General features: G+C 34.2%; 1 long non-coding RNA gene across 1 annotated transcript; it reads right to left on the minus strand.

The window, feature by feature from the left end:
* Positions 1 to 1,046: 1,046 nt before the first annotated feature.
* On the minus strand, positions 1,047 to 3,246 carry LOC149194050 (uncharacterized). The gene is made up of 2 exons (XR_016255024.1): positions 3,080 to 3,246; positions 1,047 to 1,488 (listed from the first exon to the last, which is right to left on the minus strand). It is a non-coding gene; the product is annotated as an uncharacterized LOC149194050 (long non-coding RNA).
* Positions 3,247 to 26,294: the final 23,048 nt, after the last annotated feature.

Here is a 26,294-nt window from a genome sequence, read left to right on the forward strand (position 1 = left end):
CATCCAAATTTGCATTTATATTTGCATCTTATGTTGAGTCATGTGTTGTGTCCACCTTTGCATCTTATTTTGTGTCTAATGGTACATTCAATTTAGAGCCATTTTTTACGTCTACTTCTGTATTTGTTTTTGCACCAAGTTTTGCATCCAATTTTAAGCTATTTTATGCCCTTTTTTGCACCATTTTTTTGTGTCTACTTGTGTCCAATGTTGCACCATTATTTACACCGACTTTTTCATCCAATTTTGCATTTTTTTGGTGTCTAGTTTTACATCGTTTTCACCATCCAAATTTGCATCTTTTTTTGCCTCATTTTGTGTCCACATTTGCATATAATTTTGTGTCTGAGTTCGAGCCTAAATTTGCATGTGATTAGGAATCATTTTTTACATCCAATATGGCATCCTTGGTTTCACCTTTTTTCAGCCCCATTTTGCATCTTGTTTTATGTCTTTTCTTACATCTTTTTTTTTTTTCCTTTTTTGCACCCAAGTTTGCATCCCAAATTTACACCATTATTTGCATCATCATTTGGCATATTAATTTGTAACGTTTTTTGCTTCTTTTTAACGCTCAACTTTGCATCTTATTTTACATCTAGTTGTTGTCTTTTTTTGCATCTAATTTGGTGCCCATTTATGTGTCCTTGTTTTTGCCCAATTTGATATCCTTTTGTATGCCATGTTTTGTTCCCTTCTTTGTGTCAACTATTGCACAATTTTTCACTTCTAATTTAAAACACTTTGTATGTCAATTGTTTGCATTTTGTATTAATTCCTAGTTTAACATCCAATTTTACTTTCAATTTTGCATCCATGGTTACATCCGCATTTGACTTCTTATATAGAGTATATTTTTCTTTACATATATGACCCCCTTTATAGATTCATAGTGAAATATATGATAGTTTCTAAATATCATTAAAGCAGATATCACAATTCAAAATCATTTGTAAAGAAATTTAAGAGAAATTGACAACATCCATCCAAAAAAATAACAATGTGTCATTAACAATTTTCAAAACATATATAAAATAGCAACATAATACTAATAAAATCAGTATTATTTTTAATCAAAACAAGTAAAATTCAAATATGATTAACAAATCAAAATATTTCATGAATATCGTTATTCTACGATAAATTAACAACATACATAAATCAAACTCATCGTATGATTACAAAATCAAAATGTCTCATTGATATAGGGTAAATTCACAACACCCATCTAAACATAACAATGTCATTCTACACAATAATTTCTTCATAAAAAACAATGCATGTGGATGCCTAGCTACCACCACCAAGATCATCCTCATGATCATCTTGACCATCCTCATTACTCTGATCCACATCATCACCAACACCGCAACTATCATCATCATCTCCTCCTTCACCACCATCATCCTCATCCTCATCCTCATCATCTCCTGATATATGTTGAACATAATTTGGATCATCGTCTTGGCAATCATTACCTATAGCATTCTGACAAAAAAAATCAATATTACATTTTAGTATTAATTACATAACACAACGCATGTTTTTGTTATACAATGTTAACCATAAAATGAGGTAAGATATACTAGCATTTGCACCAGATGTTGCAAAGGAAACGCCGTAAGGCATAAATTGAAAAATACAAATACAACAAAAGAATACTTTGATAAAGAATAAAAATATATTGAATGCTCAAATCAATGCCCCATTAACTGGAAGCATTTAGTAGACATATCTATCAACATTAGGATTATACACAATGATCAAGAAATTTTCCATATACAAACAACAACTTCCACAACAACCTTTTGTCACATCCACATTTTAAGAAATGCCTTGGAACGTGATCGGAATCTTCCATATTGCCTTTTTCATTATGCAAATAAATCTTCCATATTGCTATTTTCATCATGAATATTGTTAGTTCATTGTTGTAAAGTGTTAGTGTGTTAAATTCAATACTATAAGTTCGACAAGTGAAAAACATTCCTCAATTAGCATAATATACATTTTTCTCTCACCGTGTATTTTTCAGTCAAAGAGCACAAGTAACATATTAACATGTATTTTCCCTTCATTATTTTCATCATAGAGCCAAGAAATCTACGCCTTATCTATAAAGTAACAAAAACATTTTGAAATAAGTTTAATATTTCAAGCCAGTGTCTAACCTATAAAGTAACAAAAACTTTTTGAAATAAATTTAATATTTTAAGCAATTGACTAACCTACTTTAATAATTGAAAAATTCTCAAAGATGAATTATACTCCATAATAAGAGAGCCAACATTGGAGCCCATACTTTCACTAAAACCAAAAGAAACACAACCACTTGTTAAGAAGAAATTCAAGTAATAATAATAAAACAAAAATAATAAACATTAAAGTATAAAATGGTATTTCCAACACACAAGTATAAATATACATGCTCTATGTCCATTGTTAGATTAAATGGGTGTGGAGAAAATTAGTAGAGAACCCAAAATTGTATTTCTAGTTAGGATGGGTGGAGAAATGCTTTAAATGCGGGTTGTTGTCATTCTAATGAAACCCTTTGCAAAGGGGATGTTAAGATTTTGAGAGAAAAGCTAGGCTTGGTAGAGAACACCTTCCTTGTTAAACATTCCCCTACTGTAACCAAAAGGAAAGGGCAAGAGAAACAATAATTAGGTTTTTGTTCACAAGTTGTACAAAATATATAGGTGCTATTGATGTTTGAGTGAATAATGGGAGAGATTATTTATGAAATTGTGATAAGGCGCACCTAGTTTTGTCAGAAAGAGGCATATTAATGACAAGCACATCACATTTAGGTAGCATTTCGTAAAGATTTGTCTCCAATGTTTCTCCAGTTTCCTTTTCCAATTCGGGTCCAATAGAAAGACGGTCGTGGTAAAGAAGCTTACAATTGAAGGGCTGTACAAAGGAACGCAATTCAATTCAACATCATGTAATGTTTATTATTATTAGATTGAAATTTTGAAACAAACAGCATGCATGCGTAAGAATTATGGAGCACTGATTTTTGAAAAGAAGTTTGCAACATCATGAAGTAGTACTAGATCCTAAGAATGAATACCTTCAAACGCTTAAGTAGTTCTTTGCCAATACGCCCTGCACCAATAGAACCAATAGTTTTCCCTTCTAGATCATATGACCTGTAAGAAATTGCTGCCACTTTCCAATCACCCTCAACAATTTGCTTATATCCAGGCACAAAGTTTCACATCAATATGAGAATGCGCATTAGCTCATATTCTGCCATGGACACCACATTACTTTCGCTGATCTTCAACCAATGATGATACAAACAAATCAATGGAATTAAAAAATATATCCAATATAAATAAAATGCGTTTAAAAGTAACTCTCTGTTTTATTTACAGGAAAATAAAGAGAGTGTTAGTCTATCTGTTTTTCTCGAGATATAATGCCCCATATCCAAAATATGAAAGCTACAGGAGAACAGTTATTACACAGTACAATCTCACCATTACAAAGGAGTCGATAAAAGACCAAATGCATTAAAGCTTTCCAAGAAATTGCAAAAACATACAATAACACAAGTGAAGATCAAGGTAAATCTGCAGTAATGTTGGATTGGGGATAAAGCCAATATCATAGCATGAGATTGACAATTAAATGAGTTGTAAATAATAATGGAATGATATGGAATTGAATAGCCTACAGGCTGAATATAAACAAGAGAGTTATTATTTCATTGTTATTAATTTATTATAAAATCACATTTTTTAAAACAATAACTATTTTTATTTCAATACCAACCATTAACTAATTTCTAAGAATAATTCTAATTATTGTTGTCCACTTCATCTTCTTTCCATTTCTGTACCATGAGGGAAAAACCCAATACCATTCCTATATCTTAAAATTAACATTAAATATGTCAAAATAGCTCAAGCATATTTTTGCAAGCATATTTTGGAAAACAATCATTATAGACGGATTAAACAAAGAAGAGCGTTTTGAGATCTTCCACAAATCTTTCAGGAATGTAATAAGAGCAAAATAAAACCCATGGGTAAGTACAACCAAAAGGATAATGAATCAATCTAGTCACAGTAAATATCAATATGATAATCCAGGTAAGATGTATTGTCACTTTTCCTGATTTCAGCCCTCTTGGCACCGGTAGGTTACCTATATCCTCACCCAAAACCAAAGTAGAAGCAGGCCTGGCTGGGAGACTATCTTTCAAAATTGACAAGGTATTATTTCTATCAATTAGAATGCACATCCTCAGGTGTTCAAGAATAATTAATAGAACAGTCAGCTAGATGAGCAGATCCAATTTAGAGAATCTCACTCAGATCTACTTGACATCACCTCCATGATTTAAATAATGATTGGAGGAGTCTTAATACTCCAGAGTCCAGATCACTTAACATACAGAAACTAAGGCAGCCAAAGAACAATATCCCATCACTCCCATGCCACATATATATGTTTAGGTATAGTTGGAAGGACACATACCTTTCCTGTAACTAATTCAGCAAGGTTGTCATTACAAGTTTTGGGCTATGTTCACTGCCCTGGTATTGAAAGGTATACAGGTTGTTCACCTTAATTACACACATCAATGCATATGTATGTTCAGGGTTTAAGATCATAGGCCTGTAGCTATTACAACAAAACTACAAGTGTAAATATATAATACAGTGAATTCATTTCTGAGCAAATTCCAAGTCCAGCGTTTGTTCAAGCCAAACAGTCATAAGGTTCTGAGTATCTTATGGTCAAGCATCTCATCAAAAATGCATTCCATCACATTTTATCAATACCCATGCACTATCAAAAGACACGACTCTGTTCCTTCTCCTTGTTATCAAAGGACACGACTTTCTATATGTTAATTTATACAATCTTAATTCTTATTCTATTCTCTATGTACTTTCTAAATCCTAATCCAACATATCCTAGATCCAACTTCTGCATATCCAAGGATCTTCATACTTCCACCTTCATACGTTTCTCACAACAAGACCCAAATATAAACCAAGGCTCTGGAGGAGAAACAAGAAGAGAGGAGTGTAGTGACCAACCTGATCTGATCTGCTAATAATACTACAAACTAAAAGATAACTCTCACTTTATTGTTTGTAGATTCTTGGGGGTGAATGTGACAATGCTATATATATCATAAGGATCTGGAATCTGATATCTCCTCTTTGTTGTGGGCTGCTGGTTCCAGGGTGAGAAAAAGTGGTATAAAAGTCCTCTAAAAACGAAGGTGAAGGGTGTCATAGTGAGGTGGTTTTCCAGTTGCTTGTATCTATATAAACTATAAATGGATCTTTACTATAAAGTATTCTAAAGAGTTTCTTCAACTTACTTTAATATCCTTTTAAATTAACTCGTCCTCTTCTCAAAGACCCATATATAAATAAAGCATTGTTCATCTTTTCAAAGCTCATGTCTTAAGCATTCCATTAATACCAATAATAAAAAGAAGGATGATGATTCCGATGTATGTAATTTGTAGTTCTTGTTGCCTATGAAGTCTAAGGAGCTTAATCCCTCAAGAGTAAAACAGTAAAAGGAATTTAAGTCTCGGTCGTATTGTTAGTTCCTAATCTCCTACTAACAAAGACATTCCGCTATCTTTTTTCAGGAGTCAAGACTAAACTGTATGTAATCCAAAACATACTTTCTTTGTCCAAGATTTCCCTACTTGTAATAGATTACTACAACCACATATACTACAAAAAGAAACCAATAAATCCTAATTATTATTCTGATGCCTTTGCGAGTTACTGATTAGATAATATAAACAAAGGAGTTATTCTTTATTCCAAGTGATACTAAACTAATAAGAAGACTAATCATACTATTCTTGTTTGTATTATCTCTGTATCTTTTCTATCTAAAGTAAATCTAAAGAGGAAGAATTGCTTGTCCTAATCAAGTGGGGTGAGGATCTAGGGCGACCAATGGGAGAGGAAGGCCTAAATGAGGCACACACTTCTTCTGCTGCTAGGGCCTGAGTTTTTAATAGGATAACCACAGGGATATGTTGCAAGGACAGGGGAATAATTGGTTCTATGCAATGCCATGATCTTCTTTACAAGAGTCGCTGCTAATCCCTTGAATGTATCTTGTTTTTTTTTTTTTTTTGCTTCTAGGATGGACCTACTTAGTCCTTCAACAACTAGAAGAAATAAATAAGGAGACAAGGTACAACCTTGTTTTAAGTTTTAACCCTCTTGAGGGTCTTAAGAAATTAGAGGCTGAACCATTTATAAAAAATGCATAAGAAGCTTAAATTACACATCCCATAATCTAATTTACCAGTGGTAAGTTGAAACTAATATGGATAAAAAGAAGTATCAGAAAGAGCCAAGACACCCTTTATAAGCCTTGGAGAGGTTCAACTTGATCACCATTATTGTAACATTTTTGACTTGAATAATATGGAGGCCCTCTTGTGCTGAAACAATTGCTTCATGGATCTGACGATCCTCATGGATATGAACTTACAAAGTAGTGCTTTTCTGGACAGATCACCATTGCTGGAACTTTGTTGACTTGAATAGTGTAGAGGCCCTCTTGTGCTGAAACAATTGTGTCATAGATTTGACAAACTGTTCTGGTTAGATGAAGTTAGAAAGTAGTGATTTTAATCTCACAGACAAAACCTTAGCCATTATCTTATAAATCCAATTACATAAAGCAGTGGGTCTAAAAGCATAAAAAATGTTCAGTCTCAAAACTCTGAAGTAAATTTGTAAAGAATGTAGCATTAGCTTTCTTGGCTTAGTGAAATCCCTAATTTTCTATCCTATTTGCCTGTCTTAAAAATCTCACGAAAACCTGTAAAGATTGTGCCATTGTGTACGCTTAGCCTCTAAAAGCCCTAGCTTTCTATCTTCTTCTGTGTAATTTGAATAGAACACCATCAAATACCAGAATTATCAATTCCCATTCTCCAAAACTTTTAAATGTGCGGAACTGAGACAAAAATCATTCAATCAAACCACTCGAAATGCATCTGAATGCTGATCCATTAACTTAAAGAACTTCTTCCCAAACTCTGCCATTTTTTAAACAAAATTTTGAGCACAACCTTGTCTAGTCCATTTATAGAGAGCGTTAGTTTATGAAATCTTGCCTGTAAGCCAAAATAGAGTCAAAATTTTCCATTGAAAGCTCAGAATAACTGAACTAGAAATAACCCTTGTGAAATTTGCTGCTTAAAACATTGTTTTGAGCACGGCCTCTTTCTTCAGATTTATTTTAGATAATACGGTAGCTTATTTAATGAAATATTTCCAGAAAGTTGAAATATGGCAAATTTTTCCAATCAAGAACTCTAAATAATTTCATTAGGACAAGGCGTAGAGGATTCATGACGGCGACAAGAAAATAATGGCGCTTTGCAATTTTAGCACTCTCTTGCAGAAAAATACCTTTTCTGAAATCGTTTTGACCACGAAGAAACGCAGATGAACTGTTGGAAGTCGTGCAGAGAGAGTTCTGGTGGCTCGTGGATCGATTCTGGGACAATGTTTATGCGATTGCAAACCATGATTGTTCATATGCGAGCTACTGAGCTCGTTGAGAGGGATACGCGCAATGGCGCCAAACTACCAAGAGGATTTGAATTTAAAGGCGGGATAGAATATCTATCGTCCGATCATGTCATCGGCCATATATTTGTGTTTCAGTAAAACAGATTTTCAAAGAATTTGCAATATTATACATTTTATAGAATTTGAAATATTATACATTCTATTATTTAAGCTGAATAATAGTTTTACTTTGGAAAAATAATTGGGCACATCAAATAAAATATTGATGCGACGGACATAGAACTCCGAAACAATAATGCACCCTTCTCTTACTCCAAAACAATAATGCACCCTTCTCTAGCTGATGTGTCAATGCTTTCTTTGAAGTGGAACTTAAAGAATTAAGTGATTATTCATTATTAAATTGGGATTTTATATAAATTAATTGATTATTTATTAATGTTAATTTCATTTTATAATTTTATAGTAATTTTTAATAGATTTTTGTTAAAGATAATTATTTGAGCTATTATTGTATCAAGATTTTTGTTGTGTCTTTTATTATTATATTTTAATCCACTTTAAACATGCTCAAAATATGTTTTCATCTTCATTTGTGGAGATTATCTACTTGCATATTCAAAAAGTTTTGATGTAGTTTTTGCCTTGAAAAATGATTTTTTTTTTTTTTTCTCAGTAAAACTATGCTAATTGATTATATTATGTACATAAGAACATTACAGGCAGTAAAACAGGTTTCCCATGGCCATCTGTGGCACTGTGGGTTGGCGGCTGGCTTTACCAAAGAGATGTGTCCAAGCCGCCTCAAAACTCATCATAATTTTCCTTCTAACACCAACATTACCCACGCAGGGGCTTTGACACAAAAATCTGCCCTCGCAGGGGCGACCGTGGACATGAGCAATCGCCCTGAAAAGGCATTCTGACTGAAACAAAGACACATAAAGACCTGCAGACGAACTAAAAGGCCCAGACATAAACATATGATTTATCCATACACAGAAAGCGACCGAGACAAAAGACCTTAAAACTGGACCTGAACAAAAGATGGTTGACGTAGCTTTCCATTGTCTGCTACTCCTCCGGTTCCTCCTCAATAATCGGGACCCAACCATATTCTTCTGGGAGTCCTTCCCGTTCTTCTCCTGCCTTGGACGTCGACGCCTCCTGCGTCCGGGGAAAGGCGGGTGCCTTCTCAGGTGCTCCCTCTGTCTTTTCCTCAGCCCTTTCCAATTGGTCATCGGAGGGCGATTCTCTGCTGCTCGACCCGGCGTCATACTCCTTTGTGTCCTTAATAAATAGGACTGAAATGTGTGCGCTGAGGTTTCCCAGATTAAACACTGCTGTGCCAAACGCTGGAAGCGCGGGTGGTCCTTCATTTGGTCTGCCTGTATCCAAGAACTGTGAAGCCTGCAAGTGGGGAGCTCCGACCCTTCTGTAACAATAACAGCAGCAGCAATGGTGGTGGGCATCCGCTGCTGGAGGGCGTGAGGAGCCCCCTCTACCAGTGCCGCGTCTGCACGGCTGTCTTTCTCTTGTCCTGCCCATGTTGGCAGTGGAACTGGCTGAGTGAAATAGAGCTGCAAATACATGTCCTCTCTTCTCAGCGCCTGAAGATAATGCTGTGATGCCCTTTCCTTTAATAACAGTGAATTCAAAGTCCGCAGCGTCTCCCAGAAGGCAGAGAAAGTCCAGGCCCGTCTGCGCAGCGTGCCTACCTTGCTGAGAATGGCATGACCCCAAACCTTCATCCAGCTTAATTCCTTCAACATTCTCTTGAATCTTGAGCGCCATGAATGCGCCCTGCACACACAGCAATCCGCCTTTAATTTCATTAAAGGTTCTGAACGGAGGCCTCCAAATTTATGTCTTCAGCGGCGTCCTGAGTGTCCTTCCACGGGCTGTCTCGTGTCATCACCTGCTGGCCATGTGGCTTAGCAATCTCTGCCGTGCTAACACTCGCATCCGGGTCCTTGAAAAATGATTATTGTGATTGTAATGGTGAGAAATTATTCTATAAACAGTGTTAAGTGTTATTTAGAATAAATGAGAAATTCTTTTTGAATATATAAGACTAATCTTTGAGAGAATAGATATATATTCCCTAATTGTCACGTAAACAAGGGGTTAATCTTGCATTTAGTGCTTTATCTCTGTAGAGTTTCGCTAAACAAAGGGAATACCTCCTCCTGCGTGACTTCGATTGTCCCTCCCTCTTACAGGATTGCAAAGCATTAAGAATTGAATCTTCTTTATTTTAAAGATGTAGTCTTGTCGAATATACCAAAAACATAGTAGGATTCTTTCATTATTGACAAAATCAAGCACATGTGCAAGGGAAGTATTCATCTATGGATGGTTAACAAGTTCATTAATAACTACAAGCAAACGCTTCAAACTATGTATTTAATGATCTGTAGTCATCATCTAAAGAGTTCAAGAATCAAATCAATTCCAACCTAAGTTCTAAGTATATGGTAAACCTCTACTCTAGAGGTTCTATTATTGTAAAATTTCACAACTATGGAAGTTGTGGCAAGGTCTCAAAGGAGGGACTTTCTTTTTGGGGCAAAACTAACCTTTTTTCAAAAGATAGTTTCTATAATTGAATCCATCTTCAATATCCATTTCTTCAACCCCACTCTGCCGGATTTGAATATTGAATCCCCCCTACTTATTTTGGGATGAGATGATCTTTCAAAAGCCAACATAAATATATTGGGGACTTACAACAATATACAAACTAAGCAAGGAAGGGTATACACACATGTGTTAGAATTTGAATTGAAGTTGACTTGAGCAAAGGTATAACAATGCATATTTAATTAAATATTGGTGATTTTAACAACCACGTCCATTAGATTAAAATAATGATACTTTATGTGTATCTATATGCAAAGACAAAATACTTGAAAGGCACCTTCCCAACAACAAAGGTCATTATAAGAAAAATGGAAAAATAACAAGTTGATGGGTGGTATGATTGAATGAAGAATCAAAGGGCAAGAAAGAAGAGACATCCAAGTTTAGTCCTAATAAAAGATTTTATGGCCCCTTCCAAGGAGTGCGTTATTAAGAGGGACACAAACATGATCATGGAGTCTGTGCTAAAGTCTTATGGGAGAAATAGGAAGCATGTGAATGAGATATTATGGATTTCAAAAGAGAAATCATGTTATTCAATCCAATAGAAGCAAGGGGATTGGTGCTACTTGAGACTCCATAAGCTCTAAATCAATTGGTGAAAGCAAGAAGTCTAAAAGATAAATGCAAAGAAAGGAATATCCATCTATGTACAAATCTACAATAAATAAATTCAAAATTATACAGTGTTTCCATATAGACAATGTTAGGTTCCTATAACACTAGTGATTCCCCCATTACTAGTGTCATTGTGGCCCTTACTGTTATTGTTGTGCCCTTATTGTCCCCATATTGTTATTATTGTGCCCCATAGAAGCCCACTATTGTTATTTTTGTGCCCTTATATTATTATTGTTATGTCGACTTTGATTATATTGTGACCCCTTAGACTCCTATATATAGAAATGAGGCTTTGTCATTTGTATCATCCAATAATTGCTCTTTTGTGTAATGTAAAGGAGGTTGCCCCCTCGAAGAGGCTGATTTCTAAGTTGTTGATCTATCTTTTCTATCTTTTTGTGAGTTGGTTTCATAACATACAACCTAGGTTCGAACCCTAAAAAGTGTAGGGTCTTTGTGAGTGTTTGTGAGGGAATGTGTTTGACATCACATAATTGGATTCCCTTCATCATCAAAGAGACATGTGTCCCAAAAGTCAATTTGGTTTAAGTGGATGTTAATATGATACATTGTATATTTTCTAAGGGTAGTAGCACAATTGGAAAAAAGCATGTTGGCAAGCCCTTGTGTATCCAAGTGATCGAAAGTTCAATCCCCCAGACATATCTCACCAATTGAACTTAAAAAAAATATGATACATTGTATATTGCAAAGCCATTAAGTTAAGTAATGACCTTGGCTAACCCAAATATTTAATTAGAATTTAAGCTCAAACACAACATTAGAAATGAAACCTTCACTCTAGATCTAAGGATATAGGGGTCAACATTGGATATTGGATACAAGACAAGGTGATCAAATGTATCTCTTGGACTAGCATTTTTTACAAAGGAATACAAATTTTAATGCTTATATTAACATGTATGTATAATATAATAATGAAATAGTCACTCTTTAGTTCATGGATAAAAGTGTTGGTGTGGAAGGAAATCTCGAGGGATGTGTCACTATAGTCATAAAAATTGCATTTATTGTGGCACATGGAGAACTTATTAATTGGGTGTAGCTTTAAAAATGGATAGGAGTGTTATCCTCCCCACCTAACTGCAATTCCTACAAATGACATATTTAGTGATTAATGAGTATATTGTTGTAATAATTTTGAACCCTGTGTTAAGAAATCCCTATGCAATCCAATTTAACTTAGGTACCATCCTCAAAATGAGGAGAATTCATTTGTGGGTTTCCTTAGAATGTGTATTTCAAGGAAGAATGTGTACTTTTTCGATATGTTGAAAGGTTTTACGGTCTTTGTGTTTTAGTGTACCATGTCATGTTTGGCATTGAGCGTTGGGTGTGTTGGAAGCCAACTCTTGGTAAACTCAAATACACTTGTCCTAAGGAGGGAGTTGGGGTTTGAAGGTTCTCTGGTTGTAAAAGCTGTCAAAGTCAATGTTTTTCATCCTCTTCTTGCATATTGCAGCCTCAAGGCCATTCGATGAGTTGGTGGTCATGCTTAAGGTTTTCATCCTATTCTTGCATTGTGCTTAAGGTTGATTGGTACCTTGTTCCATGAATTATGATCAACTTTGGGTCCTCTTTCAGTAGACACCTCCTAGCCACAGTATTAAAGGCAACATATTGGTTTCCTTTACTAATTTTAGCTTGTAATAAATTTAGATGTAATGGTTGTCACACGCGTTCATATACAACTACCTCATAACAAAGCTAACACAAGCACTTCTACCCATGCCTACATCACATCACAGAGGAGGAATCAATCAATATTATTCAATATCCCGCATTCGAGTATCCCTCCTTTGAGGATTCAATCCAACATTTATGGAGATCAGGTCATCCATTTACAATAACTAGCTTTGCCATATAGCATGTTCATATTCCTATTGTCATGGCCGAAAGTACCACCGACATATATCTTATGCAATATGAATAAATAATTAGAACGCCTCAATGGATGCAATTCATCCTATAATGCATAATGCATATATTAGATAACCCGAACCATAGGCTCTACCGTTTCTAAAAAAAATCATTTATCATACATAATCAATAATCCGTTTGCCACAGTTGCATGACACGTTAACATGTGTATCTTAGGGATTATGCACAATTAATCAGAAGCGCAGCATTGGATGCATAGCACAAATAACTTGTGCCATAGTTTATATAGTCGAGCCTTAACCACAGTTAACAAATTTGCATAGCGGCTCAAGCACGACTATTCACTATCTTAACAAAAGACAGGTTAACACCAATTCTACATAAGATCCACATACTGTGACTGTGATTAGAATTTCATTTATGTGCATCCATAAAATCATCTCATTAACGCCACATGCAGTGCATTTAAAACTCAAGCAAATTCTCTCATATGCTAAGGAATTTATAACATAGAGGGTAAGAAACCAACATACAGAACAATCCACGCAAGTGAGTCAAACTAGATCAAAAGAGAGAACGACACTTGGAAAACAGAGCACCGCTACCCAACCTAGAAATGACTCTTCAGTTCACCACCGAGTCGAGGTTCTTGCCATGGATCAACCGCCTCCAATTGATCTATGCAATGGGTATTTAATACCTTCTTTCATGATATGGTTTCCATTAGCGGTGTCTCGCTTTTATGGATCTTTTTATCCATTTGCGTAGGCTTATCTCATAAAAGCTCACCTTTCTCTCCCATGAGGATTTTCCTCATAGAAGATTGCCTTTCTCTCCCGCACAACTTTTATGTTTTTCTCAATGGATATTTATCTCCAATCCATCCAACTTATCTAGAATTAAATCGAGAAGCTTTACCATGAAAGAATTATCCTTTCCCATTCACCAATGTGATTTGGCAAGAATCTCATCTCTTGGTGTCTTGCTTTTCCAAGTGATTAATTTATTAATAATGTATTTACTTTTTATATTACACATCATACCTATCTTTTCTCAGCTTAGGTTTGCAAAGTTTGACACACAAGGGAGGGGTGTTACATTTTGGATCCCTCTCTTTCCTTAAGATCCCTCCAACTGCAGCTAGAGTTCTTAGATGACTGTAAGGAGGAAGCCCCTATTGGAAAGGGACAGACAGTTTGAAGGTGTCTATCTTGTTGGTAATTCCTATATCGAAAAGTTGTATTTTCATAGTCCAGGGGTTGGGAATACACAATTCCCATCCACTTGAGCTCAATTTTATCTCGCAAAACTTCATTGTGATCTACCTAAACACATATGCAAACATAGGTGAAAATGCCTTTCAAAAGTCTTTCCCTGTCTACTTTGACGAATCTTCCAATAAAATTGCCCACTTTTTCTAAGAGATATAGATGGGTAAAGTGAATGGGAAAACTGGGAATCTTACCCATACTATAGTAGTCATCGGCAACATAGTGAGAGGATTGAAGTTGGGAAACCATGGCTTCACTAGAAGACCAACTCATCCCCAAAACCATGGACCTTGGTCAAGGATTTTTTTCTTATCCTCAAGACATTTGAAGATCACCACAAAAAAACATGGGTCTGCATCCACCCAAACCGGCGTTCATCCAATCCTATCATAATCGAACAGAAAAACGCTACTTTTTCAATAGAAAATGGGGAATAAAAGTATCACCCAAGGATAATGACCATCGCATCAAGCGCTCAATCATAAGGGAGGAGCAATAATTTGACAATCACACGTCCTTGATTTCTGTTGATTTAACTCTGAACACTCACGTAATATTCTCTTGCTTGGCGAATTAAACACCACTGCATGGAATGGACGAGGATTGAGCCGAACCCTGGATGAAGCCCACTTCATTCTCATCTAAACACAAAACTATATATACGTCAAAGCTATTACAATAGATTCTGACTGTCAACACCTCGAGGTTCTGTTTATATGTGGCTACCTTTTATGGTTACTATTGAATGTGTGATTGGCAATAGTAATGGCAACTTAGGGCTGCCAAATTTCCTTCGATTCCCTCACTACATCCTAACGCAAATAGTTGTTCAATGCCTTGGTTGTCTTTCAAAACTGGTAGGCAGCGTCTTCTTTGATATTTCTCGATGGTTTTAATTCCACTACAATCACAACTTTCATTTACATAAACTTCGTGTTTTCGCACGAGCGACGATTGTTCCAAGGTGAAATGTCACTTGGATGGTTTCAATGTTGTTGACCCATCATAACTAACTAACGGATATGCCCATTACAATTTTATACCACCCCATTATCAATATCAATTATGCATGGGAACCAATTAAAGCAACTTTTCACATTAATTTTATATGAGCATGAGAACATGTGTTAACAAGCAACCCATAAAGCCTCATTTTGAATGCCATAGTCACTTAGAAGGAATTCCTCTTGTAGTAGCATCCTCCCTACTAAACTTTGCTAGTGCTAACATTAGAACCACCATTACAACAAGATATCTTTCTAGTGTTGACAACACCATTATAGTAAGATACCTCAAGAGAGACAGAAAATTTAAAAAGTATGATAGTAATACGTATCCAGAAGATGGTATTGAAACTAGTAATTGTTCACGAATCCATAAGATTGTAAGGTCATTCTCATTATCATAATCATTGTCATCATCATCACCATCATCCTTGTCATTGTTATTGCCATCATTACATTATCATCATAATCACCATTCATGCCATCATCATCATCATTATGGACATTGTTTGCAATTGTTCATAATTGTAGATGTTGTAAGAAATATCATCAACCCAAAAAATGTGATCAGTGCTAGAAAAGGGTTGTTTAGGACACATTGATATACGTAAGAGAAATAACAACTCTATTTTTGACAGATGATCGATGATGATCATCATCACCACCATTATCATCGTCATTGTCATTTTTATCATCCCCATCATCATCATTAATGTAATTTCTATCGACATTGTTGTAATCATGCATCATCATCATTCATGCCATTATTGTTTTTGATGATGACCTAGATGAAAATGATGATCATGACACCAAAGATAATGCTTATGATTATGACAATGACAACATCTAAAATTGGGAAGATTCGCCAACGTCATTAGCATCGTCATCATCATAATCATTGCCATCATCATCATTGTCATTGTAACCACTATCGTCTTTATCATCATAATCACAATTCATGTCATCGCCATCATCTTCATTTTCATCATTGTCAATATTATTGACATTGTCATCAATTGTTCATAATTGTCAATGCCATAAGGAATATCATCAATGCAGAAAATATGATGAGTGTTGGAAAAGGGATGCAAAAGTGAACATAGAAATGGGGGCAACAATAGAAGTAAAATTGGATGAAAAGTGGATACAACATAAGTAGATGCACAACAACATGAAAAACCTGACACAAAAGTGGATACAAAAGAAGATGCATTTGTTAATGCAAACTTGGATGCAAACATGAAGGCAAAAGTGGAAGCAAACATGGGTCCAATGGTAGGTGTAAAACTTGGCACAAATTGTGGTGAAACAAATGTGGATGCAACAACGGAAACAAAAGTATATGAAAAAATGGATGAAACAAAAGTGGATGCAATAGGGGATGCAAACGTGGAAGCAAATGTGGTTGCAATGGTAAGCGCAAGATATGGTGCAACAAAAGTGGATGTAACAATAGACAAAAAATATGCAAAATAAGATGCAAAAATGGATGTAAAAGTGGAAGCAAACATTGATGCAACAGGCAAAACAAAATTGGATGCAAAAAATGGATATAATGTAAGTAGATGCAAAAGTAGATACAAAACGAGATGCAAAACCCAATGCATAAACCTGACATAAAAGTGGATGCAAAAATAGATGCAATATTTGATGCAAAAGAGGATGTGAACATGGATGCAAAATTGGAAGCAAACGTGGATACAACAGTGAGTGCAAAACATGGTGCAAATTGTGGCATAACAAAAGTGGATGTAATGATAGATGCAAAAAAAGAATCAAAGTATGATGCAAATGAAGATGTAAAAAGGGATGCAAAAAGTGAAATTTAAAATGGGTGCAACAGTGTATGCAAAATTGTGTGCAAAAGTGGATGCAATAGAATTCGATGCAAAAGTAGATGCAAAACGAGACACAAAACCCGATGCAAATCCCGGTCCAAAATTGGATACAAAAAGGGATGCAAAAATAGATGTAGTAGTTGATGAAAACGTAGACGCAAATGAGGATGCAAACGTGGATGCAAAATTATAATCAAAAGTGGGTGCAAAAGGAGGTGCCAAAATAGGTGCTAATTGTGGCACAAAAATATTAGATGCAATAGTGGGTACAATAATAGATGCAAAAGAGGATGTAAATATGGATGCCAAACAAGAGGGAAAAGTGGATGCAACAAAAGTAGATGCAAAATTTTATGCAAAACTAGACACAAAACACGATGTAAAACTTGGCGCAAAAGGGATGCACAGATGGATGAAAAAATGGATGCAAAAAATGATTTAAAAAAGGATGCAAAAAAGGATGCAAAAGTCGATGAAAAAGTTGATGCAAGTGTAGGTGCAAAAAGTGGATGCCAATGAGAATGCAAAAGTATGTCAAACAAAATTAGGTGCCAAACTTGATGCAAAACCTGGAACAAAACCTGGTGTAAAGGATGACACAAAACTTGGCATAAAATTTGGTGCAAAACGTGGTGCAAAACCTATTGCAATACCTGGTGCTAAACTTGGTGTAAGATTTGGTGCAAAACTTGATGCAAATTTTGTGTCAAGTTTTGCACCATATTTGATAAATGGATGCAAATAGCACCAAAAATGGGCTCTAGGTGCAAAAAGAGAAGTAAAAAGGGACGCTAATCGCTGGTTTTGTTGTAGTGTCACAAAAATATTTTTAATAAAGCAATCCTATTTTGATTTTAAATAATAAAAAATCATGTTTTTGAACAAGGGAAATGTAAATTTTTAATAAAAAATATTAAGTCTTTTTTAAGAGAATTGAGAAATTGACAATTTAGTCTCTCATGCGACCTGTAAAGAAAAGAAAATTGCATTAGCTTAAAAATCAAAATCCAAAATTAATCATAAAAGAAGAAATGTTGCTTTGAAATTGATCTAATTCTTTGCATATCTAGCGCATCAATGATTCACATGATTCCCATTCTGATTCGTTCTTGCGAAGCTGCAGAAACGGTTCGTTTCTACAGCCGAGCCTAATTTGATTCATATCACAAGCAATCCATTTTGAGTTAATAACAATTACTACCATTATCTAGATCTTGCTCAAATAAGCATATGTGAAGGCAGATGGGCTAGAAATTGATGATATTGATCTATTTCAAATAAATGAGGTATTTGCCTCACAATTTACATACTATAGACATAAATTGGAACTAAACCCCGAAAAAGTAAATGTGAATGGACGAGCTATTGTCCTCAGTCATCCCCTTGGAGAAACAAGGGCTCATTGTGTAGCAACCTTGGAACTAGATCCCGAAAAAGTAAATGTGAATGGAGGAGCTATTGCCCTCAGTCATCCCCTTAGAGCAACATGGGCTCATTGTGTAGCAACCTTACTGCATGAAATGAAACACCGTGGAAAATACTGCAGGCTTGGAGTTATATCGATGTGTATAGGCACTGGGATGGGTGCAACAACAATATTTGGACGTGGCAATGTTGTAGATCAACTGTGCAATGCTCGTCCAATCAAGGATCATACCTTGCTATCAAGAGATGCACGACCAATCAAGGATCATACCTCAATGTCAAGAGATGCACGATAACAAACAATGTTTTCTTGGAGTCTTGAAGGCTTTTCAATTATCTCCTTTTTAATGGACTCACTCCATGGGATATGTTTAACCTTTTTCAATTCTGGACTGTAGACAATAAAAAAAAAAACGAACTTCACCCAGCAGTTACCTCAGCATTTTCCAGAAATGCGTATCAGTTTTGACCCTTCATTTTAAAACACATTTTATGGCAAAATGAAAATGAATTTCAAAAAAATAAAACGTGGGTTTTCTTCAGAACGGGGTTAATTATTTTACTCAAAAGGGATTTTCTCAAATTTGTAACCGTTTGAGAGATTTTTAGGTTTCTCTGGAGCCTTATTTGCTAGGTTGCTTGAGAAAAATGGATTTTCAATTAAATGCACAAACAACTGTTGCGGCCATGCAAGGATCAGATCCAGTTTTGGATGCTATGGTGGTTTGAAAAATTAGATTGTGATTTTCTTCACCTAAATCCATGGATTCACTGCCACAGACTTCGAATAAAATCTTTGCTCCATTTGGTATCTCGCTCCTGCTGATACACATAAAACGTTTTTTTTTTACTAGGAAAATTTCGTTTTTATTAGGTTGGTTTTTTTTTTGTTATATGTTTTTATTACGTGGTGTTTTTTTTTAAAATAAAATTTTATGTGTTTTTGTTTGTATCATTTATGGATAATGATTTGTTACTTTTATAATATTGTTAGTTTTAACATTATATGTTTTAGTGTGTTTTTTTTATGTTTTAATATTTTATGTATACAATGTTATGTAATTGTTTATAGGTTTGTACATATGTTTTTTATATGTTATTTTTTGTATATATATATATATATATATATATATATATATATATATATGTGTGTTTTGTATAAAGTTTGTTTTTATTTTTATTTTTTCGAAGAAGTATTCTTTATAATGTTTATAATTTTATTTTATATATGTTATGTTTTATGATTAGTATGTTTAATGTTTTGCTTTTATATTTTGTTTTTTTGTTTTTTTTTGTTTTTTTGTGTAAATATTTCATTAGTTTTATTGTTTTTTTTAAGAAAATTTCCATGGAAAATTGTCGAAAAAATTTGTTGAGAAATTTATTGTGTGATTGAAGCAAATTGAAAAAAATTGTTGATTCACTTACACACCTGTCGAAGCAAGAAACAGAAGAAAAAGAAAACCACGAGACAAAAGCACAATAGCTCACCTTAACTAAACTTAATTTCAAATCGGATTTTGTTAAGGTTGAATTTTTACATTGTCAAAATCATGCTTAAAATTTGTCATTGGTTTTGTCTAATGTTATGTTTTCAAGCATGATGCAGGAAAAAAAGAAGAACTATAAAGGCTCTTTATCCGCATGATCGATTGATGAAATTTTGACCGAAGATTGTTTTGCAGGAATCATCAAGCATTTGCAAATAATATTTCTTTACCTTTATGAAATGTTATGATTCAAACATAAATTGAGGAAATTGTTTACCTGGGCATATCGTCCTTTTTTTAGAAATTGGATTTATTATCGCAATTGTGAAATTGGGCTAACCATTTGAAATGAAAACACATCGTGAACTTGTCAATTACGCAAATTTTTCATATGTACCTAGACAAATTGATCACTTCTCTTTGAAAACACACTTAAGTTTGTTGCACTGTTAGTGCCATGTTTGTTTTCAGGTTTTAGGACAATCGAAAAATTGAAGGAGGCCAATTTGTGCACGATTGGTTTTCTAGCACCAATATCAAGATACAGGAACCAATTAAATCCATTTCTATTATCCATAAATGCCATCATTTTTCCTCTCCAAACTCACAAGTTATCCAAGCATTTTCGCTAAACGTCATCACCATTTTCCTTTCAAAAAGTCGCATGTTTCCTTCACATCCTTCCATTTACATTTTCCATTCAAGTTTTCCATAATTTCCATTCATTAACCCATTCATAGAGACACTCAGCTCACTTACATGATGATTTGTCCTTTTACTTTCCATTCACTTATTTACCCTCTTGTCAATTTCCTTTCCATTAAATAAACCTTGATCCACTGCAAAAATTTTCATTCATAGTCCTTCCAAAATCATTATTCCATATTCGTGTTAGATGATTGGGGATTCATTAATGCCTCCCTTCTAACAAGTCTTGGCCTATCGACATCAGCACATTATCTAGATTGAAGGCTAGAGTCCTTATTAGTATGTTGAGGCTTGTATGCATCAATGACAAGTTCTCTTGCCAACAATCATGGGAATACATCAATGTCCCTTGATCATTGGATCTTACAAGTGGCTCGACATCAGCTCATCTATTCACACTTTGCAAGATGTACTTAGGTACCTTGGCACTCGTTCACATTAATCGCGAGTTTGCCTAGCATTGGTTAATGACATTCATTAATTGCTGATAATCCAATGACTTCTCTTCATGCTCGACAACAACACATTTATTCGCATGACTAGAATTGCACCATCGAGTTTTGTAGTAGGTGAAAACTATATCATTTCAGTATTTTGCTACAGATACAACAGATTTAGTAGCAGAAATAAGGAATCCACTTTCACCACCCCATCCACCATTTATGCAACCAAGAAGCAGATCAAATTCTACATTATATTCCATGATCCAGTAGCAGCTAAAACTTCTCGACATATGCACAGTTTGTCCACTTCCTAGGTAAGTAAAGGTATGTCCTTTTCTAGATTTTAATCATAGAGTTCCTTGAATATTGAAATTATAATTTTTGGAAAATACGTCCCCATATTTCCTTTCTCATTTGAAAAAAAACCGTAAACACCTTTAGTTGGGGGGGAAGGGACATCCATTTATTATCACATCCATATCACTTCATTCCATTTCACTTCATTTCATCCTAACATACTTGTCCTAATCAATTATGATTTCATTATGGTTCAAAATTTATGTGATTTGCAAATAAGAGACTAAATGATGAGCATATTACATGGCTAATTTAAAGATGCATTATTAAATATGTTCGATGAATCTTGCTGCAACAAAAAGAAACAAGGTATTGATACACAATAACCAATACCAATTAAGATTTGGTTGTCACACAAGAACCAACCAAACATGTTGCAATTCAATGTATGACAAGGAATACTTTGCGAAAAGAAATGAAATTGTCAAATGCAAAGTTTAAGGACAATTGATATAAGGCAAACTCATTCAAAAGCAAATCATGATTAAGAAATGCAGTAGATTGCATGAGGACATGCAATAACGTCAGTTGGGGGGTATGTAGAGTCTCCAAAATGTCTTCAAAATATCATCCACTTTCACCTTTATCGCCACCATTTCATTCAAATGCCACAACACCATAGCCATATCTTTCATTAGCCTCCATTTTCATGATTACATGGAGTTTACCTTTGTGTTTTCCAAAAGCTAATGATTTCTAATATTGTAAGTGAATTTATGGTTAAAACTTAGAAAAATGACATATACTTGCTAATACTTAAAAGTGGCTTGAGTTTCATGACATGTGTAGGTCATTTGGAAGCTTCCAAGGCACCCTTATGTGGTCTCCAATGCTTAAATTCGAATTTCCTTCAAGATATGGAAGAAGATTTGGATAAAGTTCAAAGAGGATATGTGTCTCATCATTACCTATTTGGGCTTTCTTCAGAACGGGGTTAGTTATATTACCCAAGAGGGATTTTCTCAAATTCGTAACCGTTTGAGAGATTTTCAGGGTTCTCTGGAGCCTTATTCATGAGAATGCGTGAGAAAAACAGATTTTCAATTAAATGCACAGACAACAGTGGCAGCCATGCAAGGATTAGATCTAATTTTGGATGCTATGGTGGTTTGAAAAATCAGAGTTGTAATTTCGTCACCTAAATCCATGGATTGGCTGCCATAGACGTTGCATAAAATCCTTGATCCATTTGGTATCTCGATCCTGTCGAGTACACAAAAAACATTTTTTTTACATGGCAAATTTCGTTTTTATTAGGTTGTTTTTTTTGTTTGTTATATGTTTTTAAAACGTAGAGTTTTTTTTTTTAAAATAAAATTTTATATGTGTTTTTGTTTGTAACATTTATGGATAATGATTTATTACTTTTGTTTTGTTGTTAGTTTTAACATTATATGTTTTAGTGTGTTTTTTTTTGTGTTTTAATATTTTATGTATATAATGTTATGTCATTGTTTATAGGTTTGTACATATGTTTTTTATATGTTATGTTATATATATATATATATATATATATATATATATATATATCTATATCTATATCTATATATATATATATATATATATATATATATATATATATATATCTATATCTATATCTATATATATATATATATATATATATATATATATATATATATATATATATGTTTTGTATAATGTTTGTTTTTATTTCCATTTTTTATTTTTTTGCGAAGAAGTAATTTTTATAATGTTTGTATTTTTGTTTTATATATGTTATGTTTTGTGATTAGTATGTTTAATGTTTTGTTTTTATATTTCGCTTTTTAATTTTGTAAATATTTCATTAGTTTTATTGTTTCTTTTAAGAAAATTGCCATGGAAAATTGTCGAAAAATTTTGTTGAGAAATTTATTGCGTGATTGAAGCAAATTGGAAAAACATTATTGATTCACTTACACACCCGTCGAATCAAGAAACAAAAGAAAAAAGAACACGAGACAAAAGCAATTGAACAAAAGCGCAATAGCTCACCTTATCTAAACTTAATTGCAAATCAAATTTTGTTAAGGGTTGAATTTTTACATTGTCGAAATCATGCTTAAAATTTGTCATTGGTTTTGTCTAATGTTGTGTTTTCAAGCATGATGCAGGAAAAAAAGAAGAACTATAAAGGCGTTTTATCCGCATGATTGATTGATGAATTTTTTACCAAAGATTTTTTTGCAGGAATCATCAATCATTCGCAAATAATATTTCTTTATCTTTATGAAATGTTATGATTCAAACATAAATTGAGGAAATTGTTTACCTGTGCATATCATCCTTTTTTTAGAAATTGGATTTATTATCGCAATTGTGAAATTGGATTAACCATTTGAAATGAAAACACGTCATGAACCTACCAATTATGAAAAAATTTCATATATACCTAGAGAAATTGATCACTTCTCTTTGAACACACTTACGTTTGTTGCACTTTTAGTGCCATGTTTGTTTTCAGGTTCTAGGACAATCAAAGAATTGAAGGAGGCCAATTTGTGCACGATTGGTTTTCTACGACCAATTTCAAGAGACATGAACCAATTAAATTTGTTTCTATCATCCATAAATGCCATCATTTTTCATCTCCAGACTCACAAGCTATCCAAGCATTTTCGCTAAACGTCGTCCCCATTTTCCTTTCAAAGAGTCGCATGTTTCCTTCACATCTTTCCATTTACATTTTCCATTCACGTTTTCCATAATTTCCATTCATTAACCCATTCATAGAGACACTCAGCTCGCTTACATGCTGATTTGTCCTTTTACTTTCCGTTCACTTGTTTACCCTCTTGTCATTTTCCTTTCCATTAAATAAACCTTGATCCAATGCAAAAATTTTCATTCATAGTTCTTCCAAAATCATTATTCCATACTCGTGTTAGATGATGGGGGATTCATTAATGCCTCCCTTCTAACAAGTCTTGGCCTATCGACATCAACACATTATCTAGGTTCAAGGCTAGAGTCTTTATTAGTACCTTGAGGCTTGTATGCATCAATGACAAGTTCTCTCGCCAAAAATCATGGGAATACATCAATGTCCCTTGATTGTTGGATCTTGCAAGTGGCTCGACATCAGCTCATCTATTCACACTTTGCAAGATGTACTTAGGTACCTTGGCACTCGTTGAAATTAATGGCGAGTTTGCCTCACATTGGTTAATGACATTCATCAATGGTCGGTAATCCAATGACTTCTCTTCATGCTCGAAAACAACACATTTATTCGCATGACTAGAATTGTACCATCGAGTTTTGTAGCAGGTGAAGACTATATCATTTCAGCATTTTGCTGCAGATACAATAGATTTAGCAGCAGAAATAAAGAATCCACTTTCACCACCCAATCCACTATTTATGCAACCAAGAAGTAGATCAAATTCTACATTCTATTCCATGATCTAGCAGTAGCTACAACTTCTCTACATATGCACAGTTTGTCCACTTCCTAGGTAAGTAAAGGTATGTTCTTTTCTAGCTTTTAATCATAGAATTCCTTGAATATTGAAATTATAATTTTTGAAAATACTTCCCCATATTTCCTTTCTCATTTGAAAAAAGAAACCGTAAACACCTTTAGTTGGGGGGGGGGGGGGGGGGGGGGGGGGACATCCATTTATTATCACATCCATATCACTTCATTCCATTTCACTTCATTTCATCTTAACATACTTGTCCTAATCAATTATGATTGCATTATGGTTCAAAAGTTATGTGATTTGCAAATAAGAGACTAAATGCTAAGAATATTATATGGCTGATTTAAAGGTGCATTATTAAATATGTTCAATAAATCTTGCTACAACAAAAAGAAACAACGTATTGATACACAAGAACCAATACCAATTAAGATTTGGTTGTCACACAAGAACCAACCAAACATGTTGCAATTCAATGTATGACAAGGAATACTTTGCGAACATAAATGAAATTGTCAAATGCAAAGTTTAAGGACAATTGATATAAACCAAGCTCATTCAAAAGCAAATCATGATTAAGAAATGCAGTAGATTGCATGAGGACATGCAATAGCGTCTGTTGGGTGGTATGTAGAGTCTCCAAAATCTCTTCAAATTATCATCCACTTTCACCTTTATCGCCACCTTTTCACTCACATAGCGCAACTCCATAGCCATATCTTTCATTAGCCTCCATTTTCATGACTACATGGGGATACCTTTGTGTTTTCCAAAAGCTAATGATTTCTAGTATTTTAAGTGAATTTATGGTTAAAACTTTTGAAAATGACATATACTTGCTAATATTTAAAAGTGGCTTGCATTTCATGACATGTGTAGGTCATTTGGAAGCTTCCAAGGCACCCTTATGTGTCCTCCAATGCTCAAATTCGAATTCCCTTCAAGATATGGAAGAAGATTTGGGTAAAGGTCAAAGAGGATATGTGTCTCATCATTACCTATTTGAGTTGTAACTCTATATGTGTCTCATCATTACCTATTTGAGTTGTAACTCTATGAAATTTTCTAGGGATCTAGGGAGAGAATAATGGACCTCCATTAATGAGGTAGCTTCTTATGTTCTTGTATAAATAGGAGAGCCTTCTCTTTTCAAAGGCATGTGCAAAGTTGGAGATACTCAAGTGGAAAGTTAGGATTACTTATGTTTTGAATGGAATTTGGATTTAGCACCATGCTCATGAGCGATGACCACCTACAATGTATGCGACTTATTGTTTTTCATAGATTAAGATTTATTGCTTTCATAGATTAAGATTTATTTCTTTCATATATTTTCCTGTGTGAGAGGTTAAGAGTGATTGTTTTTATTTTCTTTTATATATTTTCCTGTGTGAGAGGTTAAGAGTGATTGTTTTTATTTGATTTCATATCTAGAGGTTAAGAGTAATTGTTTTTATTTCCTTTCATACCTAGAGGTTAGGAATGATTGTTTTTGCTTTCATTTCATGTTATGTGGTTTTGATTATTCATTTCATAGGATCTTGAATTGATAATGCACACATGATCCCTTAGAGTAGATTTCATTTAATGCAATTTCAATTCTTGCAAGTGTGGTAG

Source organism: Pinus tabuliformis, chromosome 2_2 (assembly GCF_031772625.1).
Source record: "Pinus tabuliformis cultivar Carrire ecotype Pingquan chromosome 2_2, CPIR1, whole genome shotgun sequence".
NCBI classification, from domain to species: domain Eukaryota; kingdom Viridiplantae; phylum Streptophyta; class Pinopsida; order Pinales; family Pinaceae; genus Pinus; species Pinus tabuliformis.